Here is a 22,122-nt window from a genome sequence, read left to right on the forward strand (position 1 = left end):
GGAAAAAGATACATCATGCAAACAGTTACTGAAAGAGGGCTGAAATGGCTATGCAAATATTAGACAAAATAGACTTAAAGACAAAAATTTTTATTAGAGACAGAGAAGGACATTTCATAATGATAAAAGTGTCTATCCATCAAGAGAACATTATAAACATATATGCACCTAACAAAAGAGCCCCCAAAATACATGATATAAAAACTGCTATAATTGAAGGGAGAACTTGACAATAATAGTTAGAAACTTTAATAGACAACTTGACAATAATAGTTAGAAACTTTAATATTACACTTTCAATAATGGACAGAACAACTGAAGCTCAACAAAGTAACAGAAGACCTGAACACTATAAACCAACTAAACCTAACAGGTATCTTCAGAACATTCTACCGAACCACAGCAGAATACAAATTCCTCTCAAGAGCACATGAAACATTCTCTAGGATATATCATAAATTATGCCATAAAACAAGTCTCAATATATTTTAAAGAGCTGAAATCATAGAAAGTATGTTCTCCAATCAAAATGAGATAAAATTAGAAATCAAAAACACAAGGCAGTTTTGGGAATTTATAGGAAATGAAGGTTAGAAGTAACTTATCAAATTCTCACAGCTCAGAAAGGCCACTCTCTCCTTATTCAGACCATGTTCTCCACACCTGCACAGCCCTAGGATCTCAAATGTTTGCAAAGGCCTGGAGAGTCGCTTTTCCATCTTGACGATGGACATGCACTCAACCTGACTCCAAGCTTGGATCCAGAATCAAAACATCTGGGGAGAGAGAGAAGACTTCAGGCTGTAACAGCTTGTTCTGCAGCCCTGCTTCTCCCTGGGAAAATGGCCACAGGCAAATATTTTCACTCCCCCAGCCAGTCCACAGAATAGCCAAAAGGCAGATCTCTTCCAAAAGAAGGAAGCTAACATTTATAGAGTACTTCCTCCATGCCAGGCTCCTGACATACCCTGATCCATGTTTACAAGCTTCCCATCAGGGTGTCTTATTGTCCCCATTCTACAGAGGGAAACAGAGGCTCTGCTGTTAAGGCAACAAAAGCAAGATTCAAACCCTTGTCTTTCCATCATCCTCCCAGAAAAATCCCAATCTATACTTGTTGTGGGCCTCAGAAGGAAACATGAGAACCCCACAAAGCCATCTGGGGACCTTTCCCTTCCTCCTGCTACCTCCCAGAGCTGCTGCCTTTCCCAGGGGCATGTCCAAGTAGGGCATAGTATATAACATCCCCCTCCCCCCCAAGAAATAATCCCAGCCCCAGTAGGCCAGAACCAGACTCCCCTTAAGACTGAGGGAATCTATAAAAAGCCCCTGGAAAGCTAAGAGAGCCCACAGAATTTTGAGGTGGGGGACTGTGGAGGTGAGTTGAGAGCTGCAGGGTCAGAAGGGTCTCATTCTGGAATGAGCGTCTCCACACCAGACGGAGATAGGTGGCTTGTGCCACTCTTCAGAGCCAACCAGCAAGGCAGGGCCCAGCTGGGGAAGTTGAACAGATTCCAAATATCAAGGAATGTCAGTGTTCACTTAGTCCAATTCCCTAGTCCACAAAGCAGCCCAGAGAAGGAAAGAAACTTGCCTTTAGATACACAGCCAGGAGCAAGCAGGGCCTAGAATCAAGGACCCAGTGACAATGCTTTATGTCTCCATTTAGGCAAGCCCCATCTTTGGCAAGACACTAGGCAGGGCTTGGAGCCAAGGTAAAATCTCAGCACCACAAAAGTATGGCTTTCTACTTCACCATCTTTACCATCTCTAACATTTCTTGAGGGTACTACCATGTGCCAAGCACTCTACACATATGATCCTGTTTAATCCTAAGAGCATGGTAGGTATTATTACTCTCCCCTTTCTTAATGAGGAACCTGAATATCCAAGGGGTCACATCACTTGCTTGAGGTCACAAAAGTATAAAGGCTAGGCCAGGAGTGGAACCCAGATCCCTTTCTACAAACTTCCTCCCCAGGGCTTCAGGCTCAGCCTCCTGCTTGAAGCTTCAGGCAGTCTGGGATGGATGGCAGCAGCATCTGGGCTGCTCACATCTTCTCCCTGGAGAGCAGTTTCAGCTGACCTGAAAACTTCTATGATGTTCTGGAAGTATGGCTGTTCAGGTAAGGTGGGTGAGAGAGGCCTGTGAGGAGAGTGGTTCTGAAGATGAAGAGGCTATTGGTGATTACCACCACCACTGGGCCAAGCTGTGGAAGGCTCAACATCTGCACAAGAGGAAGCCACACCCTGCCCACACTCTCCAAACCCACAGCCCCGGTAGACCGACAGCTCTTTAAAAGCTGCTTATTTCATATCCCGAATAAGGGAGACAGATAGTACCCGCCTACTCCAAAGATCATTGGTCTAAATCTTTTTATGAATGATGAAACTGTAGCCTCGAGAGGTAGAGAGACTTGCCCAAGGACACATGGATGGTTACTTGGGTAGAGTGGTGGTCAAGGACTCCCAGGTGGGGGTGTCTTCACCCTCAGCACTCCCCCAGACCTGGCATTGCCAGGTCCTTGACATTTGGCTCAAATTCTTCTTGGTAGGGAGGTGAAGCAGCGGGGTATAGAGTCTGGTGTCATCATCAGCCCAGGCGCTCCCGCCTGGCCAGCTCCAGAAGGGGCCAAGACAAACTGGGTGGCTAGGGTGTGGGGGTGGGACCACCCTGCTGGTTTGGAGCAAAAGAATGGAAACAATATGGCTCCCCAATACCTGCTAATGACCAAGAAGCACAAAAACTTGTCAGCAGAGGTGGTGGTGGTGGGCGTCTCAGCATGGCTGCCTGGGGCCTCCTACATGGGCTGCAGAGTAGGCACAGAGAGCCACCTGCCTCATTTGCCCAGCCAGTCAGTCAGTGTCACGCCCTTTCTCAGGCCCCGGTCAGGATCCAGGGCCTCTGCCAAATGCTCACACATTCCTTTCATTTCTCCAGTCTCTGAGCAGCTGCTGCAGGGCCTTTTCTGTTGATTTATTCTTTATTGTTCCTGAAATACACCCAGAGGCCTTTGGCACTGGGCACCAGCAGAGCATCCAGCCCAAGCCCCAAGTACACACTAACCAGACTCTCTGGGACCTGGGCCAAGCCAGCTGGAATGATGGGCCCTGGGGTCAGACCTCGCAGCCAGCAAGGGAGACCCAAGAACCCCACTATCCAGCCTACGGTCCTAGAGATGCTCTCAGGACTACAGAGGCTGGGATGTTTGGGGAGGAGAAGACACTTGGAAGATCTCCACAGGGCCTAAACTAAGCCTTTCCACACCTCCCATGCATGAGTGATTCCCTCCAGCAACGCCTCCAAAGCACACACACAGCTGACCCCCATAGCCTGTAGCCCTCCACAACAGGGCCTCATGGCTCAGGCTGGGCTTCTGGCTACCCTGTGAAGTGTTTGGAGAGGAAGGTTTCAGAGGGGTCTTCTCCACCCTTCCCAGCCCAAAATATTTCCATCAGCCAGTCTCGTGGTGCCTGAATTCCTACCATCAGCACTTCATTCCCTGTGCACATGAAAATAGCCCAAAGTGTGGGAGCTGCATGGTAAAATAAGACTGGGCTTTAGGGTCCAACAGAATGTGTCCTGGGTTCTTTAATCATCAGCCTTTCCGTGGGCCTCAGTTTCCCTATCAGTAAATGGACACAATATCTTCATCTCACAGTTATTGTGGGATTACATGAGGTACATATGTATGAAGTGCTTGGCACAAAGTAAGGGCTCAGTGAATGTGATTTCCTCTCCCCCTTGCTGGGCAGGAGTAGCATCATTAGCTGTCTTCAACACCTGGGGTGTGGGGGGACTGGATGGTCTGACTCTTCTGGTTCCACAACTGGCTGAGAGCAGGGCTGGCCAGGCAGGAGCAGGACAAGGAGACTAGGAGTCTTAGCAACAGCGTTGGGCTCTGCAGGCACGGGGCACGTCTGGCCTAGGAACCCAGAAGGGCACACCTGGCACAGGCCTCTCCTGGACTCAGCTGTGCCAGCAGGGCCTACAGGGATGTGGCAGGACAAGGGCCCTGGCAGAGCTTCCAGGCCCATAATGGACTCTCGACCGTCCTGTGTTAACTCTAAGAAGAGCTATAAAAGGGAAAGTGCTAGCACCTGAGGGAGGCTGGGGAGGGGTGGCCACAGGAAGTCTGAGTAGGGACGCCAGAGTCACTGGGGGGCCTGCAGGGAACAAGCAAGCTGCCTTGAGGCCACCACAATGAATGTCCCACAAGTGAAGTGCCCGCCTGGTTATTTTGGGCACTTCTGCCCAAAGCCAGCAAGGAAAGGCAGCTGCTAGCAACATGTAAGGGCTGTTTATGCTCAACTGTGGAAGCACTGCTGCAGGGACAAAAAAGAGCACCAGCAGCCACTGCGCAGAGGGGCCTCTGCCCCTTTCTTCCTTTCCCGACTGCCCCTGTAAGGTCCAATCTGTGCACTGCATAGCTGACATAGCGTGGGTACTTCTGCTTTCACTCAGATCCAGTCTCCCAACCGCAAAACTCACTCACACACACACACACACAAACAGACAAATAAATAACTGTGGAGCCAGCTGAGGACCGAGCCACACCCAGGAGCCCAGACAGTATTCCTCTGGGCTCTTCCTGCACTAAAGTGGCCCTCCCAACTTCCAAATTTGGAGGCGTGGGGACCGAGGGCAGCTCCTCTTTCCATCTCCTTAGGTGAAAGTAGAGACAGTCTATGGGAACCTCAAGGAACTCACTGTCTCTTGGCTTCCTCATTTGAAAATGAAAGAGACTAGATGTTTCAAAGTATTTTACAGCTCTGGGGAGGACTCCTGGGAACTGGGGAGCCCAGCACTATGACCAGGGGCCAGCTGGGGAGGTCAGACAGAATAAGGTCAGGTGGGGAGAGGATCTGAGTAGAAGCCAGGTACATGACCCAAGAGCAGCCAGCAAGCTGGGGGATGGGGGTGGGGGGCGGGCGAGAAGAACAGGAGGGAGAGGAGAAAGACCAGCCTACTTGCTTTCTCAGTGTCGTGAGTTACCATTTAGGTGTTTCTAAGCTTTCTCAGCTCTGGGGCCTTCCCCTCCAAGGAACTGGCAAATTCTGGCAACCACAGCCTGGATTGGGGCCTCTGTCTGTCCAACTGCTGGAAAACACTAGGAATGAGAATCCTCCACCATTTTCCTTCCTCTCTGGATCCCATTTCCCCAGAAGCTGGGTAGCCTCGGAGGGAACCACCTTTTGGTTGAAAGCCTGGTATACTTCCCTCTCTGTAAGCTCTGGCCTGGAAGAACCTTGCCCTGGCTGCTCCCTTCCCCCCTTCCTGAAACTCCCTGAGGAAGAAGCATTGCCTGGAAAAAATAACGCTCACACCATGAGCTCCCTGCGGCTGGAGAGAAAGGCAGAGGGAACAGGGAGCACCTTCCCTGCTGGCCACAGCACCAGGCTATGTTCCAGGAAGAACAAGAGCAAGCAGCACTGCCAGGGAAGCCTCAGGCCCCAGCCCCATTCCTTCCCACCAGCCCCTGCAAACCACAGCCAGCAATCACGTCCCTCGAGGAGACGCCCACCACCGTCCCCGCAAAACCCCAGCTCTCTTCTGACATGTGGCAACTTTCTTCTTATATAATATTTTGGTACCCCATTCCACCACCCCACCCCTGCTATTTCAATTGGTGAAAGAGTCAAAGTGCTCTTTAGAGGGACAACTCCCACCTCAGGCTCCACCCAAATCTCCATTGAGGTCACACAGTGAGGCTTCAGGTGAAGCAAAGGGGACTTTTTCTTTGGCTGAGAAAGCAGCCTTCCTCCCACCCACGTGAACAGTTCAGCCTGAGGCCTGGGCGGGTAGGTTCCTGATAGCACAATCTGATCTCTGGGAAGCTGAGCAGGAACAGAATAGCTTGCAAAGGTGCACAAGCACCAGGGTCTGGGCCAGTCCAGGCTTGAGTGGATCACACAGTTGTGCCCAGTCCTAGGCAGTTAGAAAATGAGCTCCATTTACACAAAGCTCCAGTGGTCTAGAACAGTGCCCCTCATTTCCTCTTCCCTGGGAGAAGCAAAAGGCAAACAGAAAAACTTGGTAGGAACTGGTAAAATTCTAGCTGTTAACCTATTGAGTACCTATCACGGGCCACTTTTCAAGCACAATCTTTTTTAACCTTCACAGCAACTCTATGAAGTATTATCATCTCTGTTTTACAGATGAGGAAACTGAGATTCAGGAAGTTAAGCAATGCTCAAAGCCAACCCAGCAAGTAGAGAGACTGGAATAGGACCCCAGTCTGCCCAGGCCTCACTCTTGTGCACCCACTAGGCTTCCTTCGGTCACCATCCAGGTTACTGTGCACACACTATCTAGAAATGATGTTCCGAGTCTGGGGCAGAAGTGGGAGTGGACAAGTTTTGCTGTTATTGTTCCCAAGTGTGGGACTGTGAGAGCCCCTGTAAGTGTATGTGTGTTGGGAGTGGAGGGAAGGTGATCTGGATTCCAAATAGCAGTTTCTAACACAGAAGTTATGTCGTAATGCTTCTGATTCATAAAATGAGCTCACAGTCTCACAGTATCCTGAATGTTGCTTTGAATGCAAATGTAGATACCTTAAGTAAGAAATGGAGATTTCAGCACACTCCACACTCCATGTAGCTCCAGCTCAGCATGCAGAGTTTGTTTAGTTCAGCCCCATGCAAAGAGAGCGCTCTGGTGCAGAAGCAACCCCTCCACAGATGTGACCACTGGCTGCAGTGTGTGGTGAGTCAGGGAAGAACACAGCTTCCAGGCTGTTTCTATACTGATGCGTGCAAACACACAGGAAGTGCCAATCGCCCTGACCAAAGGAAATGCCCAGGTTAGCAGATTCCCAAGCAAAAGGCTCCACACTCTATCGCCCTAAAGTCCCACTGGGGTCAGGATGACAGGGATACACTCACTCTCCAGAAGGCCAAAGGGCAGTGAAACTGGGTTCACCAAACACCAGGATCGCCCATGGGCCACCCTTTTGAAACTAATGGTGCAGTATGTGTCCCAGAGGCAGGACTCACTGGGCCCACCACGTGCCAAGTCTACATTTTTTTTGAGGGAGAATTTTCATTCATTTGTTCAACTAACATATACTGAACACCTACTAGATACTGGGCATTGTGGGAACAATATAGAGATTACCCTAGAGCAGAGGCTACAATAATACTGAAATGTGTTTTCAGCATGTTACATATACTAAGACACGGAATCCTCATTGCAACTCTATGAAGGAGGTACAGACGCTTAGCTGAGTTTGTTTTTGACTACCACACTATGGTATATACACAAATGACTACATAAGGTGGAAATGAGTGTTCAAAAGGTGGCTGAGCCTCCTTCAAAAAAGTGGCATTTGAAATAGGACTAGACGGATAAGGAAGAATCTCACAGTTCCTTGTGGCCATCCCCACTCCACCATGAGCAGGGTTTCCTTCTGGGACCCCCAGCTGCAGAAGAGGGGCGATCAAGGCCAGAGTCCTGGACTTAACCCATTCCCCTTCCAGACCGCTAAGCCCCGTGTGCCAACCCCATTCTTCTCCCACTCTTCTTCTCTTACTCAGGGGACCAGAGGCCTTGGCCCCACTGGGCAGCCCTTTCCTGGGTTCTGCAGCCACCGGAGGCCCTCAGCTGAACCTGTAATACATATCATCTTTTTCCCCCCTCCATTTATTAAAAGCAGCAGCCCACAGGGCTAAATACTCGGGCTATTTTTAAATCCCACATTTAAAAGTTGAACTCTCATCCCCATGGGCACTCCAGAGCACTCTTTCCTAGAGTGGGGTGAAGGGCTGACAGAGCCACAGGGAGCAGGGGTTCCAGTAAGTGCTCAGAGGCCACACTGTAGGTGGGCAAGCTGTCCCAGAGCAAGCTGCATGGGTGAGCAGGAGGTGCCCTTAAGATTCTTCACCACCTTGTCCCCTGGGAGCTACTCAGACCAGAGTAACCAGCCAGAGGCCAATCCAGTTAGAGTGGAGACTGGGTCAGGGCCATGCAATGAGATAGTTTTTCACAGTAACCGAATGTTTACAACCCTGTTATTCAGTGTCCAGAGCAGTATGAAAAAGAGGATCCATGAATTCTCAACCTGGGATGGTTTCTCCTTTCCCTTTCCGCCTGAAGCCCTCTCACAGCCCGGGGAAAGGTTGCACTTCTCTGAGTCTAAAAGGGCATGTGCCACACCAGCCCTGGGAGGTTCTGGAGCAAGACACGTGGTTTCCTCCTCTCAGCCCACAAGGAAGAGTCTTCTCAGAGTTGCTGTTCTTCCACCTTCACCAGGCCTCCATTCTCACTTCTGAAGCTGCAGGGACAAGGAGAGGCCAGACCTCCGTGCTGCCACCAGACCAGAATCCTTCTGCTGGGGAGAGCCAGATCTCCCCTCCCCACAGCCACACCCGCCAACTGAGATGCCTTTCACACAAGTGCAAGAAGGTCTCCATAATCAGCTCAGGCCAACCAGCTCTCCTGCCATGCCAGTGGCCCGTCAGCAAGGCTCCACAGGCTGGCACACAGGTCCGATGTAGGATGGTGGAAGCAGGAAGTAGCCACCAAAGTTGTGACCAACAGTTTGAAATGGGGCGAGTAATAACTTCCCCTTTCATCCAGCAGCTCACCCTGGAGGTTGGGCTGGAATACGCAGTGGCCTCCACTTTGAGGAGCAGGTACCTACTCCAGGTCTGGCTTCCTTAGGGTCGGGGCTCTAAGCCATCAGGCCCTTATCCAGAGGCCCGGGTAGAGGCCCCAGAAGGGGCAGCCTGGTGCACAGACTCCCAAATGTGAACTGGGAGAGGAATATGGCTACTTCCACCGAGCTAGTCACATGTAGGGTGCAGACAAAATCTGGGCTCCCGTGTTCTGGACAGGCACTGCCAAACCCAGCACACCGTGAGGCCCCAGCGCGCGGCTGTGCAGGGGCGGCGAGATGGATGACAGGTCTGAGGTGCGCCCGCAGCGCCCGGGTGCGCGGGGTGATGGCAGCCCGCCCTCCCTAAGGGCTCTAGTGTAGGCCTCCACTGCACTTGCCCCAGTTCTCTGCCACCCCTGCACCTCTGTCTCCAAACTCCCAGCGCAGGCACAGCTTCCATGTCCACTTTCCTGTGCACACTGGAAGAAGCGGAAGGGGCTCCCGCGCCAAGTTCCTGCATTTCGCGAGCCCCTCCCCGCGCCTCCCGGGCCTGAGCTCGGTCACGCAAGCTGGTCTCTGCGGTCACCACGTTTCGCTCAGGCGGAGGAGAGGCGGCGGTGTTCCTGAGCCGCCGCCGCCGCCGCCGCCGCGGGCCGGGCGGGTGGGGAGGGTTTTCCTGCCGGGGCCGCGCCCGAGTGGGCGGGGGCCGCGCGCGAGCTGCGTAGCTGCACAAACACGGCTGGTTGGCGCTGCACACGCAGCTGCAGACCGGGGGGTGCGGGCCACGCAGGGGCCGGCTCCGGAGCGGCCAACGCACGTCCACACCCACGCACACACACGCACACGCTCCCGCAGCAGCCCAGGCCGCAGAAGTTGGCGCGCGGCGCCCCTGCAGCCCCGCGCCCCCGCTCGGGGCCGCGCCTGTGGAGGTGCAGCCTGCGCGCCCAGCCGCCACTGCTTGCACGCAGCCTGGGATCCCTCGGCCGCCGCGCCAGGGCGGGTGCGCCTCGCCGCGTGCAGGCCTCGGCCGCCGACCTGGCAGCCTCACTTACCCGCTCCTGCCCGAGCTCCGGCATCGACTGTCCCCTTTCCGCCGCGGGCCGCAGCCTTAGGTCGCCTCCCAGGCTCCAGCAGCCTGCACGCACTCCCCGATTTTAAACACAAACAGACGCCGCCGCCTCGCCGCGGCGCTCGCAGAGCTTCCAGCAGCCCGCCTCCAGGGGCTGGGAAGTTTGCTGGCAGGGCCCGGGCGGGACGCGCGGGCTGTCACCCCTCGCTCGCGGCGCAGGATCCTCGGCGCACCCCGCGCCGGTGGTGTCCGCCTCGCGATCGCTCTCCCTCCCTTCGTGTCACCCCCAGTCCTGCGATGCAGTGTCAGGATTGCACTGCTCTGACTCATCGGTTGAGCTCACAGCTTGAAAAAAAAAAGAGAGGGCGAGAGGCAACAGAGAAGGAGGAGGACTCTCTGGCGTGCTACAAAGGATTGCACAACTCGGCGCTGGGAGCGCGGAGCCCCAGCGGCCGGCCGGCGCGCGCGGCACGGCGGCGAGCAGGAACCAGCTCTACCACTTCATCAGCACAACTGTCTCGGGTCGGCCTCTCCAGGAGCAGGCCCGGCGCCGCCCACTTCCTGCGACCAAATAAGGCCGGGGAAGGCGTCTTTAAACCTTCGGCGGCTTGCCTGGGCTGGGGATTTCCAGCAGACCTCACCTCCACTCCGGAGTTGGTCGCCACCCTCCCCCAGCCCAGACCGGCGCCCCCGATGGCTTAGCTGGAACCAACAGGCCACGCGGCTCGTTGCTTTCACACCAAGGTCAGTAGGAGACGGTGACGAAATGTTTGGAAACCCATCGGGCCTGCCAGGAAAGTGTGTGTGTGATGTTGGGGAGGACACGAGTCGCTTTCTTCCACAAAGAATCACTCTCTGGTTTTGGATACGGTAAATCATGCACAATCCTCTCCAAGGCACTTTGTTAACAGCCTCCCCAAGTTTCACTTTTGGCTCACCAGCATCTTAGTGTTGTAGAGGTTATTCAGAAACTGGCCCCAGCCTCTCTAAAAGACCCACGTTTCTATTACTTAGGTGATGAAAAGCTCATGGGTTTAATTGGAGCAACTGAGGCCAGAGTTCGGGCAGCTTTTCACTGCATGCCCACATCCCCCTACCTTCCTCCACTATCCATCCCCGCCCCTCGCCCCCATGCCTTCTGGCCTGGCTGCTGGGAAGATGGGAAACATTTCTGCTGCTCCAGAGGTTCTTGCTGACCCCTACATTCAGTGAGGCTTCAAGGGCCCAGAGAAATTCCAGGAGAAGGAGCCCTGTTTTTCCTGGTTCCTTCCATTTTGTTTATTTGTTTGTTTGTTTTACCCAAGGAGATGGCTCAGAAGATCTTTCCTTTGAAGAAAAAAAACACTGAAGAATACAATGTCTTCGCAGCCGCTCCCCCACCCCGCCAGTCCTGACAAGCAGGTGCTTTCTCAGAGAGAAGGGAGGGCAGAATGTGATTCTCACAGCCCCTCTGAGCCTGCAGGGCAGGGGCCTCCACCCCCTCCCTACCTCCAGAGGATGACAGAAACAACACTCAGACCTTCTGCCTACAAACCTCGAAAACCCACGCTTGCTTCTAAGGGACATGACCTTCCTGTCCTCTTCCACCCCTTTGCTGGCCCGAGCACCTGTGTGCATCGAGCTCACACCCCACCCAAGTGAAAGAGGCTTATTTGCAACCTGCTATGACAGACATGTCAAAGTAATGACAACTTAAAACAGTCTTATTTACAAAATACAGATAATTATGCCAGGGGACTGGATTAGATGACATCTCGAAATGCCAGTTTAAAAATCTATGTTTCTGTGATAGTAAAAAGTGAATGGGGGAGCTGGGGAACCACCTCCAAAAAGAAAAGCCCAGGCTCTCTAGCACCGGCTATGATAGTATTGTTCCTGACAATTCCCAAAGCACATCCTCACACACTCTGCTTAACAACCCTGTATGTGAGCGAGTTTTAGCCCTCTCGTTTTATGGATGAGAACCCTGAGGTTCAGAGAGGTTAAGTGACTTGGATGAGATCACAGAGCAAGCCAATCGTTCGTCACCTCTCCGCCCCTCTTCCAATCCCCCCAGAGGAAGGCAATGAGCAATTGAGGGACTGAGGTGCTCAGGCATGCAGGCTCCCAAGTAGAGCCTAGAGTCTCAGGACTCCTGGCAGAGGCTCAGTGAAAAGACTTTTTGTTTTTTCCATTTGTCTGGTTTCTTCCTTCTCACTGATACCTCATCCAAGTAAGGGAACCAAAAACAGAGCCACATGGACACCAGTTCCCACTGCTGCCAGGCTTCTTTGAAGACCTGTGGCCATCCTGACCTTTTCTTAGGACTTAGCCTCTAGAGCTGGCCTTTGTCCAGCCCAGAGCGAGCCCCTGAGAGCCAGTGCAGACCAGCCCAGGGATGTTCCCAGTCAACCAGACAACCCAGCTGGGGAGCACATTCCTAGAAGAGCCTGCAACCACGGAGCCAGGGCCCAGCCTCCAGGGAACTAATGGGAGCCACTCCAAAGGGCACTCCTGGCGGGACTTCCTCCCTCTCCCTTGCTGGACTGCCGTGCCTAGCCCAGGAGGCAGCAAAGGAAGCAGATGTAGGTGGCAGGGTACATGAGAAACAGAAGTGACCTGGAGGAGCCCTGCTCATCTTGGAGCAGCTCATCCCTTCACCCCAACTAAACTTCCAAATTCAGGCTGCCTCAGAAAGGAAGAGATGAAGGAAAGGGGCTCATGTGTATGCAGGGAAGGAGGGCTCAAGACTGTCCCAGATGGCCCCTGCCAGGCAGGGGAAGCCTACCTCTCAAAGGCAGGCAGATGAGGATGTGTAAAGAAAGCTGCAGCTCTTCCGGGAAAACCCTGGAGGTCAGTTTTACTGCAGATATGACAGTGCAGAATCGCTGACATGTGAACTGAAAGTTTTGGTTTTAGAAGCTCCAGCCCTTCCTACAAGCCTCTGGAGCAGCCAAGAAGGGTGCCCTTTGGGGGAAAAAAGTGTTCCAGGGACCTTACGCAAAGAGTGGGCTTTTCTCCACCACTGCCCTTCACAGACTGCAGAGAAGAGAGGAATCCAGAGCTCCAGTTAGCAGGAAGTTTGTCTGCTGAGAAACGTTCCAAGAAACAAAGCACCTTAGACAGGATTCCAAACTCTGGGTCCCAGAGAGGATAGAATATGGCATTCGAGAGGCTTCCTAGGACGTCGGCTCTCTGGACTCTGCTCAGAATGATCTGCCACTGCCCTGAGTGGTCATCACCAGTGTCCACTTCTGACACAGCCTGAGACCATTAAGAAATATCTGAGGATGAATTTCGTGGTATGTGAATTATAGCCCAATAAAGGCGTTATTAAGAGAAAAAAAAAGCTTCCAAGAAAGCCAAGTTCTCACCACCTACCCACCCACCTGCCTCCATTAACATTCTGCTGCTATCACTCATTATTTAAGAGGGGTTTTCTTCTCCTCTAGCCCTATGTCAGCATTCTTATTCTTTTTCCCATTGTCCCTTCTGTCAGGACCTTTCCATTGAGGCCAGCACGCATGGTGTGCTTACGTGAATAATCAACCTTTACTGGAGTGTGGGGAACTGAGGGTATAAATACAGCTGAGGAAATCTCAAGTCCATAATGCTGGGGCTGAGTTTGGGTCCAGCCATACTAAAGCTAACCTGCTGTGTGATCTTAGGAAGTTGACACTTACCTTCTCTGAGCCCGTGAGAGATGTACTGTAAAGTATTTGTTACATGAATGATGACAGAATGCCCACCTTCTAGGGAGAATCCCAGGACAAATTACTGCCTTATAACTGTATCATGTTTTGCACAATAAGAGATGACAATTATTTTTTTTTTCTACATTCCCTTCTCCCACAGCCAGTTTCTTCTCCCTTTCAAGAACCTATTCCAGGCAAGATTTTTTTTTCCTCTGTAAAGGAGTTATGAACTGGTCCACCCTACCTGAGGTCTACCCTACCAGCCTCAGGGTGACCCTTTGCTGCGCTCTGCCCTGAGAGACTCTTTCCAACATTGACTCATGATCTCATCTGGGTATCCCTCCAAAGGCTTCTCTCCCAGTCCCTGTTCTTCGTGTCCTTTCCACCAAGCTTTTCCATGGTGCGGCCCACCCAGCCTGAACAAGGACAACTCCTTGTTGATGGCTGTGCCTTCTCTCTACCCCTTTTTGCCAGGTCCTTGCTGAGGGAGCAGGAATTCAAAAATACTCCAGCCATTAAGTTAAGCCACCACGTGCTAAGAAGTCCCTGCACTCTCTTTTACCCTTGAAAATCCAGGGGACCCTCCTCCTCAGTCCACATTTGCTTCACCTGTTCAGGGGCAGGGTCATGCAGCCACACCAGCCCACAGCTGTCTAAATCTCATGGCCCTCCCACCTACCCCCACCTATGCCTCCCTCTTTTGCGGGCCTGGGCCAGGTTCTGAGTGCCTTTGTCAGGCGTGAGAGGGAGCTTCTGCAGATGTCCCCAGTTGCTGTTGTCAGTTTGGGAGCAATGACTGGCTGAGTATAGGGAGAAGGACAAAACAGGTGTGGCTGCCAGGGAAGACAGGCCTGCAGGACCGTGAGGACAGAAACACCCTTTCTTCACAGAGCCAGCTTCCCAAAGGCCTCACCTCATTTCAGCACAGTTCATGTCTCCTGCAGAACTTGCCCCAAAGAGACTCCTTCACTGGCTGTTCTCTGGAGCTCCCTACTTTGTGGCAGTGGGCCAGGAGGAATGAGACCCCCAAGATCCAGTATGTGCAATGGGACATGCTTTAAATCATTATTTTTAACTGATGCATCATGAACTAAGACCCCACATTCATATTCATGGCAGTGTACAGGTTAGAAGTACAGGCTGATTCCTGAGTCCAAATCTTGGCTCATATTAGTTCGATGACCTTGAGCAAGGTACTTAACCATTGGTTTTCTCATCTGCGAAATGGGGATGATAAGAGCTTCAAACAGTATCTGGCACACATTAAGTCTTTTATAAGTATTGGCTATCATTTTCTCATCTCCTAACTGATCTTGCTTCTAGTCTTGCACACTTACCCTCCACACTGCCATCAGAGAGATCATATCTCCTTTCAATAGCTCCTATCATCTACTGCAAAAAGCTGAGACTGGTAGCCAGCCTATTGGGTACTTACACTTCCGTGACCACACTCTGCCCACTTCCCAGCCCCAGGCCCACACAGCCACACTACCCGACATTCCCCAAGATGCTTGCTTTCTTATGCATGCTCCCCTCGCCCCCCTTCATCCACAGGTTAAATCCATACCCTGGTCTCCCACCAGACTTGAGCTTAATGGAAGCTCTTCCAGGAAGCCTTACTCAACTCCTCCAAGCAGAGGCAGGCCACCATCCTCCAGCTGCTAAGGGTTTACAGCCGCCCTCTTCTCAAAGGGAGTCTTTGCTGGGAGAGAGCACTGCAGCCAATAATTGACTGGGGCTGGGGAATAAGGAAGGGGAGTGGGTCCAAAAGCTCAGCCTCCTTGCCTCAAGGTGGCATCAGATCCTTGGTGGTGCAATTCAGGGCTCCCTGTGGGATGGCTGAAGTTAGCTCCAGCTGCAACACATCCTTCCTTGCTTAGCTTCTTCCCCAGCCCTCCCTGCTTCCTTCACTCCCTTCCTCCTGCCAGCACTTTCTAAATCAATCCCAGGCACCCCAAACTGTTTTAGTCTCTGCTCCTAAGGATCAGAACAACCACTGCCTCCCTTGGACTCCCATGGCATCCTTTTGTTTATCTTTACTCCACCCCCTACACATTGTCCTACAGCTGCTTATTGCACCATCTTCCAACTAGGATCAGAGCTCCTGAGGGGCACAACCTAGATCTTAGTTACCTTGTAATCCTAGTGCCTACACAGTGCCTGCACATGGCAGAGGCTCAGTAAATGCTTGTTGATAAATGCACGAATAAAATAATATATATGAAAACATGAGGTAAGCAATAAAATTTAATGGATTATTACTACTACTTCTTTCATTACTATTCTATTTCTTCCATTCTAAGATGCACATTTCCCCTCATTTTAACATCTCTGAAATCAGGATGCATGTTACAATTGATAGCATGTCATGGCTTAATTTAGCAGCATTTTCTCTTTCATAGCTGTATGTAAAATAATGGCATATCTTATAATCACTGGCTTCTTAGGGTCAATGATATATGGTACTACTACTGCTACTATTATTATTGAGACTTGATCTCCTGGGTTCTGGGGCCTGCAGGGTACAGTCCACAGAGCTGAGAGGCCCCGTTACTGGAGCTCAGTAGCTGCTGCAAAATCAAGCTCTCATAAACTGAGAGCAATTTCTCTAGGATCAGAAGGATGCCTATGTCCAGACACCTCTGGAAACTCCCATGAAAGCAGGCAATGTGATGTGGAACAAGCTCTGGACTGAGAATCGGGAGAGCAAAGTTCTAAACCTGGTTATTCCTCTAATTTTATGAATGACCCCACGCGGGGCCTAACAACACTTTTCTTGAGTATCTTCTAAATATTTGAAGTGATGCGAGCCAGGTGGATCCACCCAGCACCCTGAGAGAAAGCCATTATCCCCATTTTACACATAAGGTAGCTGAGGTTCAAAAAGATGAAACATCTCTTCTAAGGTCATACAGATGGAATTGGACCACTGAACTCTCTGAGTCCTTCCCTCTGTTATATGAGGATACCTCTCTGGGCCTGTGTTCTCTCAGTTAAGTCAAATAATGAGAGATCACAGATTGGAGGGTCACAAGCCATTCTCATCCCCCGGCTATATTTTATTTGACTCGTGTAATTAATGTGTTCTATTTTAATTGACTTAAATTTATTGTCAACATTTTTTAAAATCAGGAGATTTAAGCTAAAAAATCAGGATTTCTGGTTTGTCATGAAAATAAAATGGAACACTGGCCACACTGAGCCCTCTTTCTTGGAGGTGGAGCTGAGTAGCAGAGCCAGGGGAGTAGCATTATGATAGGAATAGCACTTCGAAAGGAGTAGCACTATGATGAGACTCACACATTCCAATTTTCCCCAGATTTCACCCCATCATAGGCCACAAGTCACTGTTGTTTATCATCTCACTTGTGCTGTGTTCTTAGCCCCACCCAGCCTCTGTCATTGAGATTACCCCCGTCCCCTACAAGCCTTTGAGTGGGTGACCCTTAGACCAGATGAACCCCAGTGCCCTCTCCAGCCCTAACAGCCTACGGCTCCTCCCAGAATCTCTCTGAGCAGCGTCCCTCTAAGTAGGTCACTTTACAAACCTATTTTGGAACCACTCAGACAAGCCCCGGCCTCAAATCTACCTTCGGCCTCCACCACAAGGCCTCAGTGTCTGTCCCTCACACTCCCTCCTGCGCGCCCCCGCCCCACAAAGCATCAGTCCCAGCCATTTGGGGGCTGAGGGCCAGCGTGGCTGAAGAGGGGAACCAGGCAGGGGTGGAGAAGAGTTAGCCCAGGACCAGGGGTGAGACTGAGTGAGGAAGGCAGGACTTTGTTTCCTAACAGGAAGGCGGTTCAGGGAGATGAGATAGAAGTGAGGAGGCTCCACAGTGACAGAGACATAGTTTGACACATGAGGAAACACACACGGTAAATCATCAGGACAAAAAAATGACAGTCTCAGCAGCAATTTAATAAATGCAAATTAGAACATCACTAAGGACCCATTATGGCCAGAGTCAACGTGAAAATAAGTAAATCAATCAAAACAAGAAAGCTGCTATTGGCAGGGCCATCAGACAGCTGTACGTGCATTGCCGTGACACTGTAAACTGTTCGAATCTTTCTAGAATGTGATTTGGCATTTTGTAACAAGTGTTTAACACCTTGACCAGCTAATTATGGTCAGGGGACCATATCCCATGAAAATAATTTAAAATACCACAAGGGAATTTTTATAAGAGATGTTCATAGCACCTGTATATAAACCCAAAAGCTAGAAATCCATTCAGATTATGGCATGGCATGGTAACAGAATGAAATGGATTGACACACGGAAACACTCAAATGAAACCATTTGATGAACCGTTCAGTGACAAAATCAGCACAAAGAAATAATAGAAGTAAACTTACAAACTATGTTAAAACTGCCACAGGAACATTAACAGCAATCAGAAGAGAATTTTGAACAATGTAAATTGCTAAGGTGTAATGTTTATTCTGTTGAGCTGGTCAAGATGGTTTAAATAATGATGATGACGATGATGATGATGATGATGATGACAATGACGATGATGACATTGATGATGTAAGGGCCCTTGAAGAGGATTTCCTCATCATAAAAATACCCCAACCCAGGGTCCCAGGGGTCAAGGAGGCCCAGGTCCCTGGCTTGATAAGGCAGGAAGTAGGAAGGTAAACTAAGAAAGGGCAGAGGGAAGGCCCTAGAGCTTCCTTTATCAGGAGGGCTATGAAAGGTACCCCTCCTCAAAGAAACAAAGTTACATAAATAAACCCACACCATTTAACCTCCACCATCCTGGGGTGCTAACTCTTAACTGCTGCCTTTGCGCTCTCAATTTTACTAATACCTTATTTCAGCAACTTGGGAGGTGACACCAGAGCTCTTTGTGGGCTAGCCTAAGAACCCAACCACCATTTATAGCATTGTTTCTATGGAAATGTGTTTCAAGCTTCAAGACATCGAGCTGCTGACAACCTTGGGGCACACACGTGGTCTCTAAATTAGGGAACTGAGACGAGCAGTGAGATGAGCCCGGTCCTGGGCTCAGGAAGACAGCTTGTTACTTAGATTCTGTGAAAGTTAATATACCACCAGCAATGATCTCGTTGGAGCAGCCTGAGGTCACTGCAGAGGGTGGGGGTGGGATCAGGCCCTTTAGGAATGAGATTCTAGGGAAGCATGTGGATATCCCCACTCCCACTTCCAAACACACACACCAGCATCCATGTCGTGAAAGACATGAAACTGGCCTGCATACCCCTCATGAGTATCCAGGCGAGCCCTAACCCCATGTGCTTTCCAGTTTTTCTCTGATCCTGGCAAACCTCCAGCCATGGGCACTATTTCAGTCTGATCTCGGAATAACAACAACAAAAAAATCCAAATCTTTGACAGTTCTGGAATTTGGCCTTAGCGGATATATGCTTGAGATAACCAGGGCCCCCAGCAGTGTCTGGCCATCTCTCTGTATGTGCTCTGCTGTAGTGGTTTCTGTTTTGCAGGCTCCAACCTGCCCTCTCCAAGCCTGCCCAGTGCTCTCCAGTTCCCACCCACCTCAGGACTCCAAGCAGCACCAAGGAGTCTCCATCTCCTGCCCTGAATGGCATATTCACAGGGAAAGGATGATGGTGGGCCCTCCGAACAGACCTTCCACATGTCAAGAAAGTTCCCCAGTAAGAAGAGGCTACATACACACAGAGGCAAACCCTAGAGGGAGTGGTGGATGAGAAGGCCATTCACTGGGCGTCCAGAGGCTCTGAGATGCCAAAGATATGAGAAAGTGGTCAGAAGAGGGTCAGCTGCTCAGCCACAAGGCCACACCTGTAGTTGCAAGTCCCAGCAGAGCTCATGGCAAGATGGGAGGTCAGAGGGCCCTGCCTGCTAAGCCAGAGGTAGACTGGATGAATGTGGGGGGAGGGGATTAATGAGACTAGCACTAAAGGGTATCTCTAAGTTTCAATATTACAATAAATATGTGCAACACTGGAAACACCCCAGACACTAACTCACTTTGGTTCCAACTGAGTTAAGCAGGGCTGCAGGAGGTCAGTTTGCAAAGCACATCCTCCCTGCTACCCGTTTGAACTACAGAGATAGTGGGCTGTCCCCTCCTGTGGGTGAGGGGGTGGCTCAGAGCCCAGCCTCAGGGCCACACATGCTCACTGAGCTGGTTCCCTGGAAACTCAAGTGGAAACAATCATCTGGGTCTCTGAGGCCACTTGGGGGTCACCTGCACCAGGCAGTCCACTCTGGGAGCCAGGCAGTGAAGTCAGGCCTCTAGTTACTAAAAGACCCAAGTTAACCAATCTGAATTCCCCAGCCCCTGCAGTGCAGGTGGCCAAGACAGCAGTTCTGTCATCTTGGTAACAGATGGGAGGCTTGGAGTTCCTCCCCTGGCCTCCTTCCCACCCAGATCCAAAGTTTTTGATAATGTTAAGGTCTTTTTTTTTTTTAAGTGTATATGCTATATATATATTACTAAAGCAATTTCAAACAAACAAATACTCCATAACCGCTTCACCTAAATCCAGCATTTATCTTATGCCAATTTACATAACCAGTGTAATCAGTTTTCATGCACTCATTGAATGTATGTGCAATTTTGCCTGCTAAAACAGAAGACATTTTTCCACCAAAATTCATCATCATTTTCCCAATGAATATCATCTTTATATTAATTTAACAGTGGCACAATATTCACTGAGTCCTGGTATCGTGAATTATATAACCACAAGGAACATTTAGGTTACTTACAGTTTTTTGCTATTTTAAACAATGTTGCTATAAATATCTTTGTGCATATAGTTCTCCTCTTTAGACTGATTTCCTTAGAATAAATTCCCAAGAGTAATTCTAATAGGTAAAAGGAAACTGACATTTTTATAGCTTCAAGTTCTACATTTAAAAAATACATTGTTCTACGTGAATTACCTGGATTGTCTATTTTCCAAAGTAGTTTTCCTGACTATACCTTCAATCCTACCGGTCAAGGTCTACTCTTAAAATCCACTTTTCCAAACCCCTCAGCGGGTTGGGCATCTGGAGTGCACACCCTATGACTGAATGGATGTTGGAGGTAGCTCAGTTGCTTTGCTGTGGAGGGATAAAGGAGGACAGAGAGATGTGGGTAGAAAGGTAGAGGGCTGAGATGGATAAGAGTGGGGAGCAGGCTCTGTAGAGGCAGAAACAAAGGCAGATTCCACATACTGTCCCTCCCAAAGAGCCAACACGTCCCTGGGCATCAAACCTACCCCACCACTCAAGCTTCCCCTGAGCTGATCTTCCAGGGGCCAAGAACAAAGACGTACTTCAACGGGATCCTACAGGAGATTTTAGAAATACTATATGCTTTTAGGTTCTGGAAACATACTTAGCAAATGCCATAAGCAATACACTCACCATTGGTCAAGGAGGCCTATTCATGTGTGAGCTCAGCCCTAAGGGTGGCTCGACTTTACAAAAGGAAATCTTTTAAGAAAGTCCTCCTCATCAGCCTTGTGGGAAAGATGCTACCCCACAGCATTCTCTAAGTGGCATGCAGACCACGATAACTAGTCCATATTAGGAATGCCTCTGAGTGGTCACCCAGGTCCCCCACTGCGATGCACCATAAAGACACCACCTGCTGGGCTCCATTCATAGGCTTGTGGAATTTTCAAGCAGGAAAGGACCATGTGTAGTCTAAGCCTCTCATTTTATAAAGAAACCAAGACCCTAAGGCCCTGTTTTGGGGCTCCTGCTGTACCCTATGATCATTGTCAGGAAACTCTGTTCCTCTTTCCCCCCTATAGGAAGAGCCACAGACTGTCCTGTCACCAGACAAAATAGGGCTTTCGTTTTAAAGAGCCCAATCTCTCCTCTCATGGTCTGCTGACTCATTTTCCCTAATCCCTTCTCTGTGCAAAGCCAGCGGACAGTATCAGGCATGAAAACGCAGGGGTCCTCTAGGGGCAGCCAGCACTCATCCTTCTCTAAAGGTTGGGACCAGTGGGGAGGGAAGTCTCCTCCACCTTTAAACCAGCTTTTATCACAGACGCCTCCTCAGAGTCCCCCTCAGGGTGATGGAAACCTATGTGCCAGGCTTTGTATCCCCAAAGTCCCTTTCTCCCCATCACCAGGGTCTCCTTGGCAGGCTCAGAAAAACAGCAAAGTCACCAAGGCAGTGGCTCCACCAGCAGGTGCTAAGGGAGGCCATCATGAAGACAACCAGCTCACCAACCACTCACCTGACCCAGGCCAGGTCCTAGGCCTGCCCCCTGCTCCCCCACATCCCCTCAGGCTGCCTACCATGCGCCCGGCACAAGTCTAGGTTAGTGAGGAACTAGGTACACCAGCAGCTGAAGCCAGCGTCCTGCAGTGGAGAAGTTCAATCACAGAAATGCTAAGGTGGCAGCTCAGGAAGGCAGCAAGGAAGCAGGTGACTTCTGGCCAGTCCTGTGGGCGTCTGCCAGGAGGAAAAGGGCAGGGAGGGCATTCCAAGCAGAGCAAACAACAATACACAAATGGCACATAGGAGTACGTGCGTCGAGGAGCAGAAAGAACATACATGGACACTAGCTAAGGGAGAGCAGCAGGACAAGAGATGGAAGTGGGGGCTGGGGCTCCCAGAAGGCCTTGTGTGCTATTCCAAGGAACGTGAAGTTTCTCCTGCAGAACTTGGGCAGCTCTCAAAGGTTTTTAAGAGGGGTAACATAAGCAAATCTGTGTTTTAGTAAAAGAACTCAGGTCCTTCAAGACTTCTTTTCTACTTCAATATTGCTTTTAATGCAATTTCATTTCATCTGGACAAAAATGGGCAGGTCAGTATAAACT

General features: G+C 50.5%; 1 protein-coding gene and 1 long non-coding RNA gene across 4 annotated transcripts in view; one reads left to right on the forward strand and one right to left on the reverse strand.

The window, feature by feature from the left end:
- MIDEAS (mitotic deacetylase associated SANT domain protein) overlaps positions 1-22,122 on the reverse strand; it is a 62,619-nt gene that overhangs the window by 29,586 nt on the left and 10,911 nt on the right. For 2 of the 3 annotated variants that reach the window (XM_039883745.1, XM_039883742.1), the window contains exon 1: positions 9,650-9,799. The exons of the other annotated variant lie outside the window; for it this stretch is intronic. The gene's annotated coding sequence lies outside the window, so the exon portion shown is untranslated. Of the gene's footprint in view, positions 1-9,649; positions 9,800-22,122 lie in introns of those variants that run through there. 3 annotated transcript variants of the gene reach the window in all.
- LOC120619483 (uncharacterized) lies at positions 10,284-12,993 on the forward strand. The gene is made up of 2 exons (XR_005657513.1): positions 10,284-10,410; positions 10,971-12,993. It is a non-coding gene; the product is annotated as an uncharacterized LOC120619483 (long non-coding RNA).

This window comes from Pteropus medius, unplaced genomic scaffold (assembly GCF_902729225.1).
Source record: "Pteropus medius unplaced genomic scaffold, Ma_sr-lr_union100, whole genome shotgun sequence".
NCBI classification, from domain to species: Eukaryota; Metazoa; Chordata; class Mammalia; order Chiroptera; family Pteropodidae; genus Pteropus; species Pteropus medius.